This window comes from Rana temporaria, chromosome 1, assembly GCF_905171775.1.
Source record: "Rana temporaria chromosome 1, aRanTem1.1, whole genome shotgun sequence".
NCBI lineage: Eukaryota > Metazoa > Chordata > Amphibia > Anura > Ranidae > Rana > Rana temporaria.
The window spans coordinates 440,011,081-440,033,936 of NC_053489.1; the positions used below are offsets into that span (position 1 = coordinate 440,011,081).

At 43.2% G+C, this 22,856-nt stretch overlaps 1 protein-coding gene across 5 annotated transcripts in view; it reads right to left on the reverse strand.

Annotated features, from left to right (window-relative positions):
* The window catches only part of WDFY3 (WD repeat and FYVE domain containing 3), a 365,507-nt gene that overhangs the window by 318,157 nt on the left and 24,494 nt on the right, over positions 1-22,856 (reverse strand). The gene's annotated exons all lie outside the window — the stretch shown is intronic.

Here is a 22,856-nt window from a genome sequence, read left to right on the forward strand (position 1 = left end):
TATGCTAGTACCACAGTCGACATTTTTTTTTAAATAAATAAAAAAATTTATATATATATATATATATATATATATATATATATATATATATATATATATATATATATATATATATATATATATATATATATATATATATATATATATACACATATACACACACACACACATATATATATATATATATATATATATATATACACACATATATATAAAATCACACACACACACACACACACACACACACACACACACAGGAAGTGAGAAATTCAAACAAAGAAAAAAAACATTTAGAAGGGAAATCGAAGGAAAAGGTAAGTGAACCAACAATGCACTAGCTTAAAGGAACCAATTTAGAAAATAAAAAAGACGAACCTTTACAACCCCCTTTAATATTGATTTATGGCAGAAGCCCTGGGGACCACCAACATTTTCTCATGGACCATCAGTGGTTCACGTACCACTGGTTGGGGACCGCTGCCCTAGCTGTATAAACAAGATGACCTCTAAGAGCAGCCATACTGCAAGGGAGGACATTTCGTTTCCTGGTCGTTCAGCTTAGAAGGCACACAACAGATTAGACTTGCAATTATTCAGTAAATGCCATCCTCATAAGGGCCTGTGTCATCAGACATTGGGCGTGGGCAAATTGAGCCCACTTTGTGGTTTCTGCTTACACTTGATATTAGTTTGAGGTGCTTCAGGGATGGGTGAACTGGACCTGCATTTGACTACATCCTAAGCTGCATCGACCTGCTTCAAGCTACTTTTGCATTCCCATTTGATTTTATGAGGAGAGAAAAAATAAATAAAAAGAAAAATCCTGACCTGAACAGAATCCTTTCGAAAAAGATCCTAGGATGTGAAAACAAATGCCTATAGCAGCCTTCCTCATCCTTTTCAACACAGAGGAACACAATTTTGCAATCAAACTTTCAGTTCTCAGGGAACCTCTGCTAAAAATGACTGACCATCTACAACTCACAAAACATCAGTGGGAAGAATTACCTCTTTACAGATAGCTTAAAAAAAAAAACACACACACACACAAAACACACAAACACACACACACAAAACACACAATCAATGGTGCCAGTGGGAGCTCATCTGAGAGGCAGAATTTGCCAATTGCTTAACCAAGCCTTTCCTACCAGCGCATTGTCAAATGACGTCGGCAGGAAGGAACCCTCCCTCGATCCGGGTGGACGTCATATGACGTCCTGTATTCCCGGCGTTCAAGGGCGTGCGCGCCGCTGACGTTCTAGGGCCCACGGCACCGCTCGTGCCGCCGGGCACCCGCGATTGCCGGTGATCACGGCAGGAGTGTGGATGTGTGTGTAAACACACACATCCACCTCCTGTCAGAGGTGAGGAGACCAATGGTCACAATAAAAAAAAACGCAGATCGCCGCCATTACTAGTAAAAAAATTAATAAAATAAAAAATGCCATAAATCTATCACCTATTTTGTAGACGCTATAACTTTTGCGCAAACCAATCACTATACAATTATTGCGATTTTTTTACCAAAAATATGTATCAAGAATACGTACCAAGAATACGTATCAGCCTAAACTTTTTTTTTATTGTGATATTTATTAAATATTTATTTATTTATTTATTTATTTTTATAAAAAACACAATCGCTCTTCTGTTTATAGCGTAAAAAATAAAAACCGCAGAGATGATCAAATACCACCAAACGAAAGCTCTATTTGTGGGGGGGGGAAACAAAGATTTTGTTTGGGTACAGTGTTGCATGACCACACAATTGTCAAAGTGCAACAGCGCTGAAAACTAAAAATTGGTCTGGGCAGGAAGGGAGTGAAAATGCCCTGTATGGAAGGGGTTAAGGAACACCTAGCAACAACCTGTGGAGGAACCTTAGTGGAGAAACCCTGGCCTTAATACATATACAGTAAAATCAGTCTGTATATGCAGCATAGCATGCTTGTTATACTCACTGTGGAACTTAAAGGGGTGGTTCCCCCTAAAACAAATTTCTAACAATACATTCGGACGACTGCTTACACTGCTGGTAGGCTGGCTTTTTTTTTTTTCGTACATACCTCGATCATATCGCATATCGCCGTTTCATCCCTTGGCTTCCGGGTATGAGTCTTGCTGGACCTAGTTGATTGACGTTCCTCCGACCGGCGCATACTGCGCGTCACGACTTTCCAAAGAAGCCGAACGTCATTGCGCAGGCGCCGTATAGAGTAGGCTCTATACGGCGCCTGCGCAGCGACGTTCGGCTTCTTTCGGAAAGTCGTGACGTCAAGTATGCGTCGGTCGGAGGAACGTCAATCAACTAGGAACGTCCACAGCCACAAGACTCATACCCGGAAGTCGAGGGATGAAACGGCGATATCGAGGTATGTACGAAAAAAAAAAAAAAAAGCCAGCCTACCCGCAGTGTAAGCAGTCTTCCAAATGTATTGTTAGAAATTTGTTTTAAGGGGGAACCACCCCTTTAAGGGGTTAATCCTCTGCATTGTGTAAAAATACTGTTTTTTTTATCCTGTATGCACAGATACTCTCTTGTACTGTGTATCTGGGGAAAGCCAGCCAACACAGGCAGGGTAGCCAACCTGCACATGCTCAGTTGTGTCTTATGCTGGAGAGAAGAATTACTTGTTGATCAGAGCTAGCCAGGTCACATGATATTGACATCACACATGTGGGCATGTATACAGGCTGCAGTGGAAATCTCCTCCTACCTGAACTCTCAGCACTGGAGAAACTCTGCAGTTCATCATGTAACCGTGGTATACAGATCATCCAAAAAAAAAAAAAGTATATAATGGCAGTATTTTGATTTATAAGCTGTGGGCAGTGGCACTGTGGGGGTGGATGAACTATGTTTATATTACTGGGTTTGGCAACACTAAATATTGATTTAACACCACACTTTCTTGCTCCTAACCTTATCCACAGTTAAAGCACAAACTGCATACTAATCAGGCAATGATTCTGCATGGTCATAAAGCACAGTTTTTACATGCTCTGATTGGTCAAGAGTCTCCAATAATACACTGCTTTCTCATGCTCTGATCTGCCAATTGCCTTATTAAGCCATTCAGTCTTCCAATAGAGGAACCAGAAAATGACCATATTTAACATTCACTTCCGGTAACCCGTGCCAATGAGATTCATAGATGCACTTTTAATAACATTCACAAACTTCCCCAAAACAAATGCTGTTAAAGCGGAGTTCCGGCCACAATTTCACTTTTTAAATATAAATACCCCCTGTAATACACAAGCTTAATGTATTCTAGTAAAGTTAGTCTGTAAACCAAGGTCCGTTTTGTTAGGTTGTTACAGCATTTAGACACTTTATAAAATAGAAATTGACTGGGGCCATCTTAAGTGTGGGCATCATGAAGCCAGACTGTATGACTTCCTGGATTTCAGCCTTGCAGATCTAGCACATGCTCAGTGCTGCACAAGCAGTGTCAGATCAGGTTTCAGCACCTGTGCTGTCCAAGTCACATGATTCTTTGAGACTGGGGAGTGCACAGACTCCTGGAAAGTTACACCCACTACATTCCCAGGAGTCTGTGCGGTGTAGGTTAGGAAGCATTAAGCACCTAGGTTCAGGAAGTGGGAAGATTAACTATTCTACCTAGCAACAACACTTTGAAGGCATCTAAAAAAAAAAAAAAAAATTTGTAAAAGGACTAATGACATTTTTTTTAAACTACTGATGTAATGTTATATTTATGGGTGGAACTCCACTTTAATGATGTTTTAGTAATTAAGAACTTGTACATACATTCAAACTGCTCTGTGGTTGCTCTTACACCTTGCTGCCGTTTTTTTTTTTTTTTTTTTTCAAAGCTCAATCACAGAATATAAAAAGGTATTCTTATATGTCTACAAGGGAGAAGGTGCCAAACAGAGCATGAAAAATACAAGTTTCATTTGCAAGCACGCCAGGAGCTGTCAGACTGCTTGATTTCATAGTTTTATTTTTTATAGCTTAAATGCATCTAGCATAAGAAGCATCTAGATTCCAGAACAAAGCTTCCTGTGCGACCCTAACCGAAGGCCAGCATTTAACAACATTTACTAGGAATTGTTCAGAAATGTATACATTTTTATAGGATGTTAAGTGATGCAAATCTTTTATTCTAGGATCTAAATCATTCGTAACATCTTTGCTGCAATGTTACTTTGTATACAATGTGTGTTAAATAACCTAAATGAACACCGATGCATTCTTGCGATTCCAGAACGAATGGATATCTGAGAAGAGTTAAGCCTCATGCGCACACACAACTTTACACACGTGAGTCTTGTAGCGCAACATTTTCAGTGCTCATCTGAGCCTAGAGCAGGGGTGTCAAACTGGTGGCCCCTCCAGCTGTTGCAGAACCAGAGCCGGTGCTACCACTAGGCAAACAAGGCAGCCGCCTAGGGCACACTGCTCCCGTGGGGCGGACGACCACTGGTGTTACTACTCTCTGCAGCAAGCAACTAAGTATCAGCATCAGCCGGCAGCCAGCAGCCACCGCTCCATTCGCAGTGGTGGAGGATTGTGTCTCGACTCCCGAGTGAATGGAAGCAAGCAAACATTGACTGATGGGAGCTGGTGAGGCTGCACTTGATGGGAACTGGTGAGGCTGCACTTGATGGAGGCTGCACTTGATGGGAGCTGGTGAGGCTGCACTTGATGGGAGCTTTATTAAAAAGGTGGGGTATACATGGGCATGCCAAAGGGGGTGGAGTCAGGGGGGGGGGCGGCAAAATGAGGTTTCGCCTAGGGTATCAAAAATCCTTGCACCAGCCCTGTGCAGAACTACAATTCCAATGAGGAGTTTTCATTCTACTCCGATGGTCCCATGAGGCTGCAGGACTTCTGACCCTCTGTCTAGACCAGGGGTGCCCAACCTTTTGAAGATTGAGGGCCATTTAACCGACTTGGTAACCGGTCGCGGTCCACAAAGAGTGGAGCAGGCGGATGACATGCATACTGCAGAGGGGACACGGACGCTGCTCTATGGGCCCTCCGATCTGATCTGCCCAGACGGAAGGGGACAGATCCCCTTCTGATTTTTTTAATTTTGTTTCCTGATTTTTTTTAATTTTTTTTGCCAATCGAATTCTAGGTAGGCGGGTGTAAACGGACACAAGTCTGTTTTGCATCTGCCACTCCATAGGAGGTGAATGGAGGGTCTGATTGGGTTGGACTGATCCTGTGAAAGGGGCCTAAGGCTGCTTTCACACTGATGCGCTGCAGTTTACCCATGCCATGGCTGCAGCACAGTGTACCCCTTTGGCTTTTCTGCGGGTTAGCTGCACTTTACCATATACCCGAAGGTAATTCCAGAACTCTATGGCTCAGAGAGAATCCCAGGTGTATATATATTTTACACACATACATACACTGTATTGAGTTTAGATAGATCCGCTCTTCCTAATATACTGACAGGTAGGCGATTTTGCTAGCTGCAGTATTTTCACGTGGTGTACGGTCTGTGTCCTCTGTACAGTGTGCACCTAAAGCTACATCAATATATATATATATATATATATATATATATATATATATATATATATATATATACACACACACACATATATATACACACACACAACTTTAGCCTGCCCTGTGTTCGGAGTCTTCCAATAAAAATCAAAGAATGTCATAATATAACAATATTTCTATTAATTGATAATATGACAGAAAGCAGTAATCTAAAGAATGCAACCACAAAATGCCTACATATAAAACCCTTACATGGCAAAGATAAAAGGCTTGTACCTGTCTGCATAAAAAGAAAAAAAAAATTGCGCCAAGCGTCTTTAATAATGAAGCATTATTTACCATCAGGAAGTCTCCAGCATGGCTTTTCCTGCAGGAGGGGTTATGTGAGAATGCCAGCAAGTGCCACGCTGAGCAGGGCAGCCAGCCAAACATATCCTCACAAACCATTGCGCTAGTCTCACATTGAAGGCAGAGATAACAGGGAAAAAAGGTGCTGGGCTGCAGATGGAAGTGCTCACACGTTATCAAGGTTTCAACAACATATGAAAGCCAAGATGATTTCCAACAAGGCTCGCTGATTTAGATGTTAATTGGTTTCCAAGCATGTAAAATTAATAAGACGCTACTTGGGCCCCACTGTTAATACCATTTGCTTTAGGACAGCCATATGCGACTTGAATTTTTTAAATGGCACAATCTGAATATCTGTAGAAAAAAGTATAGAGAGGGTAATTAAGCAACAAAACCACCACACACAAAACTCGTAGAATATCCGTGTGGCCAATGCCACACTGCATGAGCATCATGGGAAATGTAGTTCCAAAACATCTGGGGTGCCAAGGTTCGTCTAGGGGTTTGCGGAGCTTTGTACTTGCCTAATCTGCTGACCGCAAGACCAGTGCGTTTACAGGCATCAAGAGCTTGGGCATTCATTTTATTGGCCAGAATAATAATTCATTTAAGTGGCCAGAATAAATGAACACTCAAGCTCTAAAATGTGCCTAGCGTTTAGCCTTCAATGGTTTTCTGCCAAAACTCTGCTGCTCCTGGACGTATGGGTACTTGGGAGAGTAGATAAAAATAAAAAAGGGGGGGGACATTTCCTTCTGCCTGTAAGAGACCGATGACAGTTTTCTCTGTAGATAGTCCTCTCGGGACCGTTTTCAATAAAAAGGAGGTATAGTCCGTGTAATCAATATTATACGGTTGCACCAACATTTTTATTTATTTTTTTATATTGTGACAGTGCTAGACCCTGCCATGGTGTAAGAGCTAAAGATCACCTCAGAAGTTGAGGGCTTCAGAATATTTCCTCTGAGTAAAGAACACTGACTTTTCAGGATTTCTCTGCGTTTTGTAATTTTCAAATTGGGTTCTGGAGTCCAAAGGCTTCATATATCTTGGATGGGATAACCCTTGTGTTCAAAATTTTCCTAGAATCCAGGAGGCTGTGTGCATGCATGTTTGCACAACCTTTGCACAACCAAGGCCTGCCTGCACCATCCAGATGAAGTCTGAGGGAACAAGGCAGAGACCCCAAGCCTAAGGCCAGAGAAGCACAGAGCTGCCAGTGTGCAGAAAGCGCTGCGGGAGGTGCAAAGTTTGCACATAAGCACACAGGTGTTGTGAGGCGGTCTGTGCAACCATACCAAAAGGCCCAAGCAGCAGCGCTGCAAAAGCAATCCAGGAGGCTTAAAAGCAGTATTAAACCCAAAAGCAAACATGTATTATATTGCAGCTTGCCAAATTCTAAGGCCCCTTTCACATGTACAGATCCCATGAGGATCCGTACATTTCTCATCTGCTTGTCCAGCGGGGATCGCTCCGTTGATCCCCGCTGAGCCGGCAGATGAGGGGGGGGGGGGGGAAATCGGATGAACACTGACCGTCTGTCCATGTTCAGCCGATCTGATGACGGATGGAAATAGGATTTTCCTATGTCTGCAAAATCGGACCATAGCAGGGACCGATGAGATCGGGTGTCAGCGGATGTTCATTCGCTGACACCTGCTATCCCATAGGGATACATGATGTCCCGTGATGTCCGATAATTGAGGTCGCGGCTTTGCGGCATTGTGAAGTCCCCAGCTCTTCCTTGTGTGAGCTGGCGTCATCTGGTGGTGGTCGTTGGTATTGCAAGTTAAGCATTACAAGTTAAACAGCAATTCTAATGTAATTTTTCACTATTTTCACTGCCATCTTCTTCCCTCTAATTAGAACCCCGAAACATTATATATATTTTTTATCCTAACACCCTAGAGAATAAAATGGCGATCGTTGCAATACTTTGTCACGCCGTATTTGCGCAGCGGTCTTACAAGCGCACTTTTTTTGGGAAAAAAAAATACACTTGAATTAAAAAATAAAACGGTAAAGTTATGCCCATTTTTTTTTATATTATGAAAGATAATGTTACACCAATCAAATTCATAACATGTCACACTTCAAAATTGCGTCCGCTCGTGAAATGCCGACAAACTTTTACCCTTTAAAATCTTCACGTTTAAAAAAAAAAAAAATCTACAGGTTGCACGTTTTGAGTTACAGAAGAGGTCTAGGGCTAGAATTATTGCTCTCGCTCTACCAATCGTGGCGATACCTCACATGTGTGGTTTGAACACTGTTTACATATGGGGGCGCTGCTCACGTATGTGTTCGCTTCTGCGCGCAAGCTCGTCGGGACGGGGTGCGTTTTCTGGCTCCTAACTTTTTTAGCTGGCTCCTAGATTCCAAGCAAATTTGTCAAACCCTGACATAAATACAAACAACTGTTGCTGTAACTGATTATAAAGTATGATCTGGAGTTTGGCTTTAATTTGGAAGTTAATTTAAATCTGCTAGTGCATCCAATAAGGTTGGCAAATGGTCCGATATCTCAACGGCAACATGGGCCAGGTGCATACACGCATGTGGCTATCCAGTGACTGTCAGGGTATACCCACTGCGGGCACTCAAACGTAGTCAGTGTGAGAGGTAGAATCACAGTACCATGGAGCAACGAGTGACCAAGTTTGGCTACAAACTAGGAAAATTGGTGGAAGCGTATGGGACGAAAGCTGTGGGCAAAAATTGTGTTCAAACGCTTTTGTGGCGGGAAGGAAAAGACAGAGGATGAGCCACGTTCGGGTTGGCCATCGACAAACAGAACCCCAGACATGATTGAGCGAGTGCGACAAATGCTGGCATAAGATCGGCGACTGACTCTACAATTAATGGCAGAGGAATGGGGCATTAGCAAGGACGCAGTGCGCACCATCCCCTGCAAAGTTTTGGGCAAGCGGAAGATCTCTTCTTTGGGCCGGTTTGTGCCTCACAAGCTGACAGACGAACAGAAAGCAAAAAAGTATAGGAAACCTCTGGAGATATCATTACCATGTGTGACCAGGATACATATTTTCTGTGAACCATCATCACAAGGGATGAGACCTGGTGCTACCAGTTTGATACAAAATCCAAGCAGCAATCGAAAGAATGGCGTTCACCGTTTTCCCAATGACCCAAAAAGAGTCACCTGCAAAAGTTCAAGGTCAAGACAATGTTGAATGTTGCTGCATGATAACGCACCTGTGCGCGTCAATTCTCAGGTCAGCGCGGCGTACCTGTTCTTGATCATCCAGGGTACTACCCTGATCTGGCGCAAAACTTGTTTTCCCGCCCAAAGAGCATGATGAACGGCGCGTGTTTTGCGGACGTGGTGGTAATTCAAGATATTTGGCAGCGGTTCTGCGATCAACTCCTAAAGAGGCCTTTGTTGACAGTTTCCAGAAGATTACAAGGTTGCCAAAAGTGTGCGGTGAAAGAGCATTTTTTTTGAAGGCCAATAAAAGATAATTGGTTTGTATCTTCTGTTTGGTTTTCAGGTTTAGAGACACCTCATACATATAGGTAGTGCATTAATTTGAAGGAGATGCCTAAAGGACCAAAGTACCAATTCCATTTCTGGAAGCATGCAGCAATGCACATCCATCAGCAAGGTAATTCAACACAGACACGTTTGTAGTGCACCTTTCCTACTCATAGGCTAAACACATATGGTCAACTGAGGCCAAAAGGATGCCTGAGGGTGGTGGGAGAGTTCCTGCCTGTCAGACCACCCTCCATTATCAATGTCTACCTTTACAATTTAATAGCTTCTGCAGCCACAATGATAGAATCTACAACATTGTGTTCTTCTGAAACTGAAGTTAAAACCCATCATATTTTCTTCACATAATCAACCATGACAGCGGAAATTTTCTCCCTCATGTGCTCCGAAAGATAACAGAATATAAACTGGCTCCCAAAAGAAAGAAAAAAACTGTCAAGGCAGAACGGCGCACTAACCAACATATTTCAACTAGTTTTGGATGGTTAATATATACTTAAATCAGTTGAACAATAAAGTACTGAAAGTCAATGTCCAGCATAAAAGTACGCTGCCTCAGGAAAGCTGTAAAAAAGTAACACATTTCTAGGAGAACAATAACCATCATAAGCTTTGGGTAGAGTGAACTTAAAAAGTGTTACTAAACCCACTACAGTAAAATCAGGTCTGTATATGCAGTAAAGCATGCTTGGTATACTCACTGTGGAACCTAATAGGTTAATCCTTTGCATTGTGTATGAAGGCTGTTTGATCCTGTCTCTCTGTTCCACTGTCTCCAAAAAATAACTTGATAGATACTTACAGAGCCAGGGGACAAGCTGCACATGCTCAGTTGGTGTGCATTGCTAGAGTTTTTTTTTTTTTGGGAGGGGTGGGGCCCCCCATGTGATCAGCACAGGACCAACCAGCACTGTCTAGACAGAGGATCAGGGGAGAATGAAAACTCTTCCTACAAGCTTTACTAGTAACTGATAGAATTTACAAGGCTGCTATATACTGCTGATAAGAAATAAGGTATTTATCAGTGGGGCGTTTCCCCCTGCCAGCGGCATCCCCGATATCCCCCCCGGACATCTTCTTGTTGTCCGCACGCTCGACGTGACGCTAGGACATCACGCAATTGCGGCGGGGGTGACGCCAGTGGGCGGGGACATTGTCCTTCGGGGTAGGCACGCGGGGGGGACCGTGGGTTGCTCCCGGGGGTGACGTGTGAAGGGAGGCGGGACTGCCTGCGAAGCAATTAGGACATCCACCCTAATTTAAGGTAAAATATATTGTATGTATGTATGTATGTATGTATGTATGTATGTATGTATGTATGTATGTATGTATGTATGTATGTATGTATGTATGTATGTATATGTATATATATATATAATAAAAATAAACACAGAGGCAGCTGTATGGATCGGTTCATGATCCTCAGCTCCCTCCCATGGATGACCAGACAAAATTCAAATGTAAATCTACCAGCCATGGTTACTACTCAGTCCCTGTATTATACCTCCAAGGACACTTTCCTTGAGGTTTAACAAATTGACATCTTAATATATTCCACTCAACTAATTTTTAGTGGCGCTATACCGTCTGAATTGCAGTAGTATTCGGCCGCTTGCGGTATTAACCCCCGCTAGCGGTCGAAAAAGGGTTAATACTGCAGAGGCGCATTGCCGGCGGTATTATCGCAGTGTCCCATTGTTTTCAATAGGAAGGGGCTGTATATACACACACCGATCCAAAGATGCTGCTTGCAGGAGATTCTTTTTTCTCCCGTCAGCGCATCGCCTCAGTGTGAAAGCCCTGAGGCTTTCACATTGAGAATGCTGGGGCAGGATAATTTCAGGCATTATTTATGCGCCATTTTTAGCGCAAAAACGCCTGAAATACGCCTCAGTGTGAAAGGGGCCTAACTGAACAAGCTGAAGTTAGAAGATGATTGGCTACCATGTACAGCTGCACCAGATTTTGCACTCTCCAGTTTTAGTAAAATTAGTGCTTTTAACTAAAAGACAAGTACACACTAGAGAAGTATAAGCTGTGTTCACAATTTCACATTACAACCTTTTATATAGTATATATATATATATATATATATATATATATATCTATATCTATATCTATATCTCTCTCTATCTATACACACACACACACACACACACATATAATATATATACATACACACACACACAAAATATATATATATATATATATATATTTTTTTTAGGAACTTAGGATGATGGTCACTGGCACCAATGCTGGGGGTTAGCATCGCAGTCACTGGCACCAATGCTGGGGGTTAGCATCGCAGTCACTGGCACCAATGCTGGGGGTTAGCATCGCAGTCACTGGCACCAATGCTGGGGGTTAGCATCGCAGTCACTGGCACCAATGCTGGGGGTTAGCATTGCAGTCACTGGCACCAATGCTGGGGGTTAGCAGTGCAGTCACTGGCACCAATGCTGGGGGTTAGCAGTGCAGTCACTCAGCCTCATTGTGGGATCCTAAAACACCGGAGATTCACAAATCTTCCAAGAATGCACTTCTTTTCATTGCGGAGGTGCATTTTCATGGGATTTGGGATCCTCAAACATTCCTTGGATCCTATGAGACTTTTCTGTGTTTTTAATGAGATGTTTTTAAATGCGGACTTGACTGAAAATCACGACGTTGCTATTCTGCAATGTGAGGTCCACTTTAACCAATGAAGTACATTAATAAATATTAACAAAAAGCATCAACACTAAACATCAGAATTTTTAAGTGATCATTAATGGCGATAGTTACTATAGTTAAAGGTTTTAAACAATGGCTAATAACAGTTATGTAACCATTTCAAATTCTAATTTGTTTTCAAGTTGTTTCTTTGAATACCAACAGCGCATATAAAAACCCAACTTTCATGTTTAAAAGAGAGAAAAAAAATAAATAAAAAAAAAACACCTTCAATCCTTTTCTTGGTGAAAATGCAAAAGGAGCTCAATGAGACATAAAAGTCATATGATCAGCTCGGGGAACATCAGGAAACTGTAAAAGGAAGTCTTGAAATGGACCAGCCTGAATCAGCAGTATTTGTTGGTCTGGACAACAGATGTCAGGCGGGATCAGTGTTATTCATGCAAACAGCACCTAACAGCACACCAGCACAGAGATGCCAAAACATATAATCAACGTACAAGCGTAAATAAAATGCATTGTATCCCTAGGCAATCTATGAGTTATTGCTCTGCATAATAGTAACAGTAAATAAAAAAAAAAACAGAAGAGAAACAGAACTCTGGCCTTTAACTGGGAAGGAGCTATGGCTTATTTGATTTTAAAAGATGCTAGCACCAAGGGCTGGCATCCTCATCGTTGCTCCACCATTGATCTAGGACACCAGATCGGGATGGTGAGCCCAGTACCAACACATGTGTTTGTTGCTGTATCTTCCGGCACATTCTCATTGGACCATCACTATGATGCGCTTACCTTACTGGCCAGTAGAAAATGAGCAGGAGGTTGAAAACAGTGGACACTTTTCGGAAGGAAGGCCAGAATGTCCCAGAGCTTTTGCCCTTTTGCCCAGTATTCAGCCATAACTATAAGCTTTGTGGTTCGTTACATTGCGCCACAATAATGTGACCTCGTCTGGAATGAGCTGCAAACACATTTCAAAGGGCAAGAAAAACACGGCCACTGCGTCCAGGTTTACACCCGTTGGGCACCTTGTAGTAGAGCAGCAGTGGGCTGTCAGGTGATGGATGCTTTTGCCCGACTGTAAAAATATAGCCCCAGGCAAAGAAGCATGTGATCTGATAAAGCATTGAGGGAAAATAATAACCCTGCTACTGACCAACAATGCAGGGGGTTATTATTTCAAACTAACATTAGTGGTGGGGGTTATTCCTGTATTCACTGGCGCCAATGCTGGGGGTTACCACTGCGGTCACTGGCGTCAAAGCTCAAGTTTTTTACAGCAGCCAAAATGTTGAAAATTACTATTACTGCCACATTAACACCATTAAAGTGGATGTAAAGCCACTCCCATCCTTTCTAAACTACTGCCATAGTGCTGATCTATAAGGATATAGATGCCTCCTGCATGTATCCTTACCTGTCAAATGTCTCCCCTAAGAACTGAAAAACTGCAGATTCTGTGGGTGGGTCAGTTGTCTGAAGCTTGGTGGGTGGAGTCGTGATGTCAGTAGACTGCCCCGCCCACCTCTACACTCCCCTTGTCAACATGTCTTTTGTCCTGTGTATTTCTTACACTAAATTCTGCTATGATCAGTAACATCCAGTCAAAATCCAGAAAAGTAACCACATGACTTCAGAAAAGGAGTGGGGGGTGGGAATTAAAAAATAATGCCCGTCTCCAAGCTAGTGCATGAGATATGTACATAACCTGTCACGCATAGCAAGGGGGCGGAACGGACCAAGGTTTTTCTTCGTTAGTCCGTTTTATCTCACTGAACAATGAAAAAAAAAAAAAAAAAAAAAAAAAAGAGGATTGCTCAGAGCTGGATTAACTATGTGGCAAGACAAAAAAAAAAATAAAAAAAAAAAAAATCAGGTTTACATCCACTTTAAAGCGGGGGTTCACCCTGTTAAAAAAAAAAAAAATGTTTTTTTTTTATTAGACCATTACTTTCGGCATCGTAGCGCGAGCTACGGTATGCCGGTCTTAAATTTTTAATCCCCGTACTCACTGTGCTATCGATGATTGAAGAATCCGGGGAATGGGCGTTCCTATGGTGAGAGAAGGTGATTGACGGCCGGCCCTGGCACGTCACGCTTCTCCGGAAATAGCCGAAATAGGCTTGGCTATTCACGGCGCCTGCGCATAGCCTGTGCGCAGGCGCTGTGAATAGCCGAGACCTACTCCGGCTGTCTTCGGGGAGCGTGACGTGCCAGAGCCGGCCGTCAATCATCCTCCCTCTCATAGGCACGCCCATTCCCCGCGGGAGTCGGATTCTTCAATCATCGATAGCACAGTGAGTACGGGGATTAAAAATTTAAGACCGGCATACCGTAGCTCGCGCTACGATGCCGAAAGTAATGGAATAATGAGGTGAAGGAGGGTGAACCACCGCTTTAAGCAATCTACAACCCAAACAGTGCCTACATCTGTTTAGATTAGTATGATGTTTGGCCAACAAGAAGACCCACTGATTACATTTTGTTGAATTCATTGTGAACTAGAGCTGCACGATTCTGGCTAAAATGAGAATCACGATTTTTTGCTTAGAAGATACTGTAGATCACGATTCTCGCGGCGTAACATCATCTTTCACATTAAAACAAAAAAGAAAAAAAGAAAATTGGGCCAGCTTTACGGTTTAGGTTTTTTTTTTTTTTTATATTCACTGAAGTGTATTTTTTTCCAAAAAAAATGCATTTGAAAGACCGCTGGACAAATACAATGCGACATAAAATATTGCAACAATTGCCATTTTATTTGCTAGGGTCTCTGCTAAAATATATATAATATTTGGGGGTTCCAAGTAATTTTCTAGCAAAAAATATTGATTTTAACTTAAGTGTCAGAAAAAAATTTGGACTTTAAGGCACCTTTCACACGGACGGACCGTTCAGGTCCGCCTGTCAGTTTTGAGCGTCAGTTATGGAGCGTCATATGTCAGTGGAGACATGTCCGCTGACACCCGATCCGATAAAAACAGATACGTCCCCATCTGTCCATGGGATGAGATCTGATAACGGACATGCTGTGTTTTCGTCCGATCTCTTCATAGGAGACAGCGGCGCCCGACAAGTCCCTCCCCGCTCAGTGAGCAGAGAGGAGCTTGTCATCTGTCAGCTCAGCGGAGATCAACGGACTGATCTCCCGCTGAGCTGGCGGGAACAGGCGGACTCCGTAGCGATGAAGTCCGCCTCATGTGGAAGGAGCCTAATGGTTGAACTTCCTGCATTTACACACACAGAAGTTTGCTCTAAGAAGGAAGTTTGTTACAATGTTTCATGTTGTTACAAACTTGGCAGACTGCCTGGATTTTTTCTTTACACACAAAAAAGTTTATCCCTTTGATCCAAGAAGGAAGCATTTGGTACAGTGTTTCCTGTTGAGAACTTGGCAGACTGCCAAGATATTTTCTTTTGACAGCTGAGTGAGCAGATAAAGTCTCTCCACTTGTTATATGAAAGAATCTGCAAACTCTGCATTGGAGATGTCACGGGGGTTAAATTGAGATCACGATTTTTTGACAATTAATTGTGCAGTTCTGTTGTGAACCAGGAAAAAAAGAAAAAAAAAATAATTGCCTAGTGTATGGTCAGCTTAAAGGAGAAGTCCAGCTCGTTTGGCTGGAATTCTCCTATGGGTTACATGGGTGCAATTAGTTTTGCACCCCTGTGCTCCGTTTTCAGCAGAGAGCGGACTTCAGTCCGCTCTCTGCTGACGTCCCATAAATCAGTCCTCAGTCCAGGCACTGCGTCATCCTGAAAATGGAAGTCTGGATCCAGAGCCCCCTGGAGCAGAGAACTGGGTGGGGGGCGGGTGCTGCCGCCTTAAATTGAGAAGCAGGGGGCTGCCACGAATTGAGAAGCGGGGGGGCCCTTACAAAAATTATATATAAAAAAGGGGGCCCTGAGGAGATCCGGGGGCCCTGAGGAGATCCGGACCCCTTACAGGTGTACTGCCTGTACCCCCCTGATGGCGGCGCGGTCTGGATCATCCAGGTGTCTGGACTGACACTCATCTCAGCGAGCCCAGGAGGGAGCAGAGAGCTGGTCATTGACAGTCAGTAGCTCTCTGCTCTGTCACCTCCCCCCCACCCCCACCACCACCACTCGCACTCAGTTGAGTGCTGGGCTGTGAAGGGAGTGGGAGCGGTTGGCTCAGGCTCCGCCGTGTGCCGATTCAGGCATGTGGGTGGATCCCGACCATATGGTCGCGATCTTTTGTCAGCCTGGAGGAGCTCTGTGAAGTCAGCCCGCTGTCTGCTGAAAATGGGTCACAGGAGTGCAGAACGAAAGTGCACTTCTGTGATCCACAGGAGAAGTACAACCAAGCAAACTTTGGCTGTACCTCTTTAAAATAGTTGAGAAAACATGATTATGGTGCTGTTTAGACAAGTCTTGGAATGGTGCAATTGGGAAAAAATTAAATACGCCTTTGAACTGTTTTACCATGCGTTTATTGTGGCTCAGATTCTCCATCTTCATTTGGTTGTAAATACTAATGGATAATGGATAGCCATCATACTAGTGCAGTATGTTGTCCTATACAAGATTTCACTAATACAAAATTGACAAAATAAAAAAAATAAAAGGTGAAAAACAGATATGAATAAAGAGTCCTTAAAAATATTTTGTGCAGATGTCAATTGTCCATTAATCAACTGATCGATTTATTGTGGGATCCACATATATAACCAAGTGCATACCTGTATATTCACTTCCTGCATTTGACCAATATGTATTTTATGTAAAAACGCCTTTCTCTCTAACCCAGTGGTCATCACTCCTGTCCTCAGGGCCCACTAACAGGCCAGGTTTGCAAGATAACTGAAATACATCACAGGTGATATCATTTTCTGCTCAGTAATTGCAGTATTCTGGTCCTCATCTTCCCATGGTAATACATAAAATCTGGCCTGTTAGTGGGTCCTGAGGACAGGGTTGATGACCACTGCTCTAACCCCCCCTCCCCCTTAACCAGGGTCGGTATAGCCACGGTTACTCCAGCACAGGATCTCCACCAGAATTCAATCCATATCCATCCTCGTACCCATTAAAGTGGAGCTCCACTGCTGGACCATGTGACAGGTGAGTGTGTGTTTATTAAAAAAAAGTCAGCAGCTACACTTTTTGTAGCTGCTGACTTTTAATAAAAACACAAAAAAATGAGTGGAACTCCACTTTAGGGATATTTTCCTTAAAAGGGGTTGGAAAGGTACAATTTTTTTCCCCTAAAAAGCTTCCTTTACCTTAGTGCAGTCCTCCTTCACTTACCTCATCCTTCCATTTTGCTTTTAAATGTCCTTATTTCTTCTGAGAAATCCTCACTTCCTGTTCTTCTGTCTGTAACTACACACTGTAATGTGAGGCTTTCTGCCTGGTGTGGAGTGTCATGCTGCCCCCTCCCTTGGACTACAGGAGAGTCAGGACTCCCACTAACACACAGCTCCTTTCTCTATCTGCAATGTAGAGAGCGTCCTGACTCCCCTGTAGTCCAAGGGAGGGGGCGAGCACAACACTCCACACCAGGGAGAAAGCCTTGCATTACTGTGTGGAGTTATAGACAGAAGAACAGGAAGTGAGGATTGCTCAGAAGAAATAAGGACATTTAAAAGCAAAATGGAAGGATGAGGTAAGTGAAGGAGGACTGCACTAAGGTAAAGGAAGCTATTTAGGGGAAAAAATAAATAAAAAAATTGTACCTTTACAACCCATTTAATGCTGCAATTTCATGGTTAGACAGCAAGCCAAGATAAACTGGGGCGAGATGGTCCAGTTGAGCAGGTTTGGCGGGCAGGAGACAGGAATTACTACCCCTTCCCCATATGAGAGCCTCTGCATATGTGTACACCACTCCACTGTCTGCTACAGGGTATGCAGAGACCCTCATATGGGGGGGGGGGGTAGTCACTCCTGTCTGTCGTACTGGACCAACTCATTTGCGCATTAAAATGAAAAGAAAAAAAAAAAAAAAAAAAAAAAGGAGGAGAATGCAGGTTCTGGCTATACACATTCTGTCTGCCATATGTCTTTGTATTCAATACCTCTGCTCTAGATCCTCACTGATACCAGTACCGCTCTGTCTATAGTTAAACATGCAGGAATTTAATCTTTAAAATAATCTACTGTGTAAGCAATGTTACTAGGTCATGTTCAACAGCTTTACACTTCAATATTATAGAACTAAAAAATTTAAATTAGGTATTACAAAACAGGTAAATGATTAAATACCTAAGAGAAGCGCTTTGATGGTGTTGCCCATTGATTTCAATGGGCAGGGGCACTGTAGGAGCAGTGTATACTGCAGGACATTTTTTTTGATGTCCTGCCAGTGCAGTGCCCCAGTGTGAAAGCACTCTGGCTTTCAGAGCTGCAGTGGTTTTGTACAGATCTGATAAATGAAATTTATATATATATATATATATATATATATATATATATATATATATATATATATATATATATATATATATATACACACATACACACACACACACACACACACACACATACACATATACACACACATATATACACATATATACACACACACACACTATAAAAAGTCCTATTTCTACAAGCACAGTTGTCCATCTATAGCCGCAGAGACAAAATTAGAGGACATCTTGAATATATGCTTTTTTCATTTATTTTTTTAAAACAAACCAAACCAGTAAAAAAAAAAAAATAAGACAACCACTGAACATACAACTTATAAAATTGCTAAATTACTTACCATTTATTTCATAATTAAAATTGATTTTAACCCAATAAAAAGGGGCCATGGCCTAAACATTTCCATAATCCTTGTTGTGCGTTTACTTTATTATTTAGGTAGGTTATAGTACAGTGGGCAGTAATGGGGTGTATAATATTATGCTTCTCAGAGGCGACAATTGACTGCCACCTGACTACATCAATTGGCCAGAATTTCCTGGTGGAGATGGAGAGGCGGATTGTTATGTCACAATCTCCACCCCATCCAAAACACAGAACACTTGCATTCATGGAGAAATATACAGGGCATTCTCTGAATGATACTTATCCTGAGCGGGCGACTCCCTGTGGTTACTGTGCAGCAGGGCAGTCAGTCAGTACAGGACCCGGAAGACAGTGAGTCGCTGTAGTAACAGCAATACCAATACAGAGTTTCTCTGCTTCCACAAGGATCAGCCAGGCATGGAATATGTACACCTACCGTATTTTCCAGGGTATAAGACGACTTTTTGGATGCAAAAAAATGCATCCAAAGTCGGGGGTCGTCTTATACGCTGGTGACAGTCTCCGGCTGCTGCGAGAGTCCATAAATTAAAAGCCGCTCCTTCTTCTCAGACTGTCCTGTGATAGGCGGAACACAAATTTTCCCAGCAGCGTCTCTGTTCTGTGTTCCTGCTATCACAGATGCCTTCTCATCCTCGCACGGGAGGACATCCATGATAGGCGGAACACAGAACAGAGGCGCTGCTGGGAAAATGTGTGTTCCGCCTATCACCGGACAGTCTGAGGAGAAGGCGCGGCTTTTAAATCATGGACGCCCAAAGGCAGACGGAGACTGTCACCGGCCTGGAATTCAGAATCAGCAAAACATGAGTGGTGGCACTGTTGGCATAGTGGCGGCAAGTGATGTCACAGTGGCGGCAAGTGATGTCACAGTGGCGGCAAGTGATGTCACAGTGGCGGCAAGTGATGTCACAGTGGCGGCAAGTGATGTCACAGTGGCGGCAAGTGATGTAATGGCACAGGGAGATTTGAAAAAAGCCTGTTTCTGTCAGCGGTTCTGGCTACCCCTCAGCTTCCAGAAAGACTAGTAGGAAGGGGGTAGTCTTATATGGCGAGTATATCCCAAAACCAAAATTTTTCCTGGAAAATTAGGGGGTCGTCTTATACGCTGGCAAATACAGTACATTACTCCAAGCTAGACCTATGAACTATGCAAAATCAATTCCTGAAATTCAGCTTCCACAGATTAATTATGTTCAACAAATTCCTGCAACCCCATAAAGCTTCTGAAGAAACCAATACAGCAGGAGGGCGGTAGTAAAGCACAGCTGGAAAGCAGACCTTACATCTGTTGACTACGGCCATGTTGTTTAGAACCTATTCCAGCATTTTCCATTTGCTAGGCAATGTTTATGTACAGCTTGACTCAGTTTAAACTATACAAGTCTGCAACAAACTGATAATCTGTAGTACTGGGTACAATAAAACCGAGGGCTACTGTACATGAGCTTGCACTTTCATAATTGCATTGGTTTCCTGTTTCAGTTGCATAGGGAATCAGGACGTTCAGCTTTTTAACAATGAGAAAGTGTGCACAGTCAACACATTCAAAATAGGCATTAATGGATAACGGTATCACAGCGAGGCCACAAGAAAAAAACAATGAGAACCAATTGGGCACACGCAGTATAACCAGACTGGGACATTCTCACTTTCACTTAGTATGCACATAGACTGGAGTTTAAAGTGTCATTATCCTTAAAGTGGTTGTAAACCCACTCTTGCAACTTGCACCTACAGGTAAGCCTAGATTAGGCTTACCTGTAGATGCAAGCAATATCTCCTTAACCTACACGGTTGATATGTTTTCACAGAAATGGGCACCGTAAACAACGGCGCAGGCGCACTGAGCGGTGCCGTTTTTTGTGAATGGCATTAACTGGGTTAATGCCGGGCTTTCGTGCATGCGCGGGAACCTGCTGGTCCCGCGCACATGCGCGGGAGTGACGTCATCGCCGCTCCAACCAATCACATCGCCAGAGAGGCGATAACAGGAAATAGCGACGAGGGGACATGGTGGCGGCGGTGGACGGGACCGAGGCGGACTTCGATCTCAGGTAAGTGACACATAATGAGCTAGTATGCTCATTAGATCTTTAGATCCGCGTAATCTGATTTACGATCCGCCGGCGCAAGTTTGAGAGGCTAGTGCAGTATTCAGAAAGCACTTGCCTCGAAACTTGCGCTGGCGGATCGTAAATCCCCCGGCGGAATTCAAATTCCGCGGCTAGGGGGAGTGTAGTATTTAAATCAGGCGCGTCCCCGCGCCGATTTAACTGCGCATGCGCCGTCCGCGAATTTTCCCGGCGTGCATTGCTCCCAATGACGTCGCTAGGACGTCATTGGTTTCGTCGTGAACGTAAATTACATCCATCCGTATTCGCGGCCAACTTACGCAAACGACGAAAAAATTAAAAACTCGGCGCGGGAACGACGGCCATACTTAACATAGGATACGCCGCATATAGCAGGGGTAACTATCCGCCGGAAAAAGCCGAACGCAGACGATGTAAAAAAAAAAAAAAAAAAAAAAAAAAAAAAAAAAAAGCGAAGGACGGGCTTTCGTTTCTGAATCGGCGGATCTCCTCATTTGCATATTCGTCGCGTATACAAATGGAAGCGCCACCTAGCGGCCGGCGGGAGATTGCAGCCTAAGATCCGACGGTGTAAGTCACTTACACCTGTCGGAATTCTAAGGGAGATCTATGCGTAACTGATTCTTATGAATCAGTCGCACAGATCCGACCGTCGGATCTCAGAGATAAGACGGCGTATCAGGAGATACGCCGTCGTATCTCTATCTGAATCTGCCCCAATAATTTAGCAGGGGTGATCGCTGTACTAACATCAGCTTGTTAGAAGTGCTTTCGTTTCCCCCCCCCCTTTTGTTCAGCCCACTGGGCTGAACGAAAAAACAACTACTAGTGTGTACCAAGCTTTAGAACTCATGTACACGCGACACAAAAAGCTCCCCCCCCCTTTTTTTTTTTTTACACCTCTGAACGCAAAATGCATGGTAAATAATGTGTCCATGTACGTGCAGACATTGTAGTGCTTTTTATTAAGTGGTGGGGAAAAAAAAAATCGCTTATGTTTTTTCTGCACAAGCGTGCCTAAAGGCGCACAAAACGTGCATCGATTTATTCTAGTAGAAATCCGATTTTTTGTTTAGCCCACTGGTATAATACACATTATATATATATATATATATATATATATATATATATATATATATATACACACACACACACACACACACACACACACACACACACACACACACACACACACACACACACACACACACACACACACACACACACACACACACACACACACACACACACACACACACATATATATATATATATATATATATATATTTGCAGTGTTGACCCTTCTTTTTTTAAGACCTCTGCATTTCGCCCTGGAATGCTGTCAATCAACTTCTGGGCCACATCCTAACTGATGGCAGCCCATTCTTGCATAATCAATGCTTGGAGTTTGTCAGAATTTCTGGGGGGTTTTTGTTCACTCGTCTAGCGGATTGACCACAGGTTCTCAATGAGGTCTGGGGAGTTTCCTGACCATGGACCCAAAACGTTGATGTTTTATTCCGAGACACACATGGTTATCACTTTTGCCTTATGGCAATGTGCTCCATCATGCTGGAAAAGGCATTGCTCCTCACCAAACTGTTCTTGGATGGGTGGGAGAAGTTGCTCTCGGGAGAAGTTTTTGTACCATTCTTTATTCATGGCTGTGTTCTTAGGCAAAATTGGAAGTGAGCCCACTCCCTTGGCTGAGAAGCAACCCCACACATGAAAGATCTGAGGATGCTTTACTGTTGGCATGACACAGGAATGATGGTAGTGCGCAAATTTTCTTCTAGAGAAAATGACTTTATCCCAGACTTTATCGCAGTGTGCGTCCGGCCGTGAAGTCGTAAGCTGTCGCGGTCGGGTGCCCACAGGTATAATGACGGCGCCAAAGAGATGCGGCGGCATCGCTGGACCGTGAGACAGGCGAGTTTTGGTTTAT